Source organism: Orycteropus afer, unplaced genomic scaffold (assembly GCF_000298275.1).
Source record: "Orycteropus afer afer isolate SDZICR_OR568_19922 unplaced genomic scaffold, OryAfe1.0 scaffold00005, whole genome shotgun sequence".
Classification (NCBI taxonomy): Eukaryota; Metazoa; Chordata; class Mammalia; order Tubulidentata; family Orycteropodidae; genus Orycteropus; species Orycteropus afer.
In genome coordinates, this window is record NW_006921592.1 from 20,247,934 (window position 1) to 20,249,426 (window position 1,493).

Here is a 1,493-nt window from a genome sequence, read left to right on the forward strand (position 1 = left end):
TAAAAAAAAAAGTTATAGAAACTGATCACATTTACACATCACAGTGATTTCTAATTGCATATTTTATTGGTTAAGAGCTCTGATGGTGCAGTGGTTAAAGTATTTGGCTACTAACCAAAATGTTGGTGATTCGAACCCACCAGCCACTCTGTGGAAGAAAAATGAAGCAGTCTACTTCTGTAAAGATTTGCAGTCATGGAAACTCTATGGAGCAGTTCCACCCTGTCCTAAAGGGTTGCTATGAGTCAAAATCAACTTGATGGCAGTGGGTTTGATTTTTTTGTTTATCTGGTTGGTCAGTCATTCCATCTGCTTATGTGAGTTGTGGAGTCCTTGGGTAGTGCAGATGGTTAGGTTAAGTGACTACTAAGCAAAGGTAGGAGATTTGAATCTACCCAGAGGTGCCTCAGAGACAAGTCTGGGGACCTTCTTCCAAAAGGTCACAGCCTTGAAAACTCTGTGGAGAGCAGTTCCACTCTATACACATGGGATCTCCCTCCATGAGTCTGATTCTAGGGCAGCTCACACAGTGATGGGAGTTGTGTTGAGCTGGGTCTCTGACTTCTGGATATAATGTCATGCACACAGAGTTGGTTTGGTGCCTAATTCTGACCTCTGTAGCTCCTTGATCACTTTCCATGGACACAGGCCTAAATTAGTCCTGTTCATCTAATTTAACTTTGCACAAGGAACACATGCCAGGATTTCTAGATTTCTCACCCCAAGCTTTGTTACATAGAGAGGCCCTGGCTGGACAAAAATAATTTGCTTTGCCTCCTGTGTAACTTTAGGCCCTTGTCAAGTAGTGCCAGAGTAATGGAGCGAGGCACTCAGGTCTGAGGACTGCAGGTGTCAGGGCGACCAGCTAAGATCCTAAGGGACTGTCTTCTGAGGTGCCTCTGAGTGGATTCAATCCACGAACCACTGTGTTAACCGTCTCCTCCACTCAGAGAGCCTTCTCCTCTGGGAAGTCCCTAAAAATACTTGTGGAGAAATTAGAAAGATGCACTTGGGCTTTTCTTCAGTGTTTTCTTTAATGCTATTATACCAAACTAAAATATGAAAGTCCCCTGACTTCAGGTAAAATTATAAAGAAAAAGAGTAGTGATATATATTATGCACCTGTGACATGGCAGACATTCCTATGACTTTTTGTTCCATTAGGTTCTATCTAAGGAGCCCTGGTGAGTTAGCAGTTAAGAGCTCAACTGATAACCAAAAGATTGGTGTTTTGAATCCACCAGTCACTCTGAAGGAGGAAGATGTGGCAGTCAGTCTGCTCCCATAAAGATCTTCCCCTTCCCCCCCAAAAACCCAACCCCAACTCACTGCCATTGAGTCACTTCTGACTCATAGTGACCATCATTGGGTTTCCAAGGCTGTAAATCTTTGTGGAAGCAGACTGCCTCATCTTTCTTCCATGGCCCAGCTAGTGGATTCAAACTACTGACATTTTAGTTTGTAGCCAAATGCCTTAACCACCACACCACCAA

At 43.5% G+C, this 1,493-nt stretch overlaps 1 protein-coding gene across 1 annotated transcript in view; it reads right to left on the bottom strand.

Annotated features, from left to right (window-relative positions):
- SLC28A3 (solute carrier family 28 member 3) overlaps positions 1-1,493 on the bottom strand; it is a 95,594-nt gene that overhangs the window by 23,186 nt on the left and 70,915 nt on the right. The gene's annotated exons all lie outside the window — the stretch shown is intronic.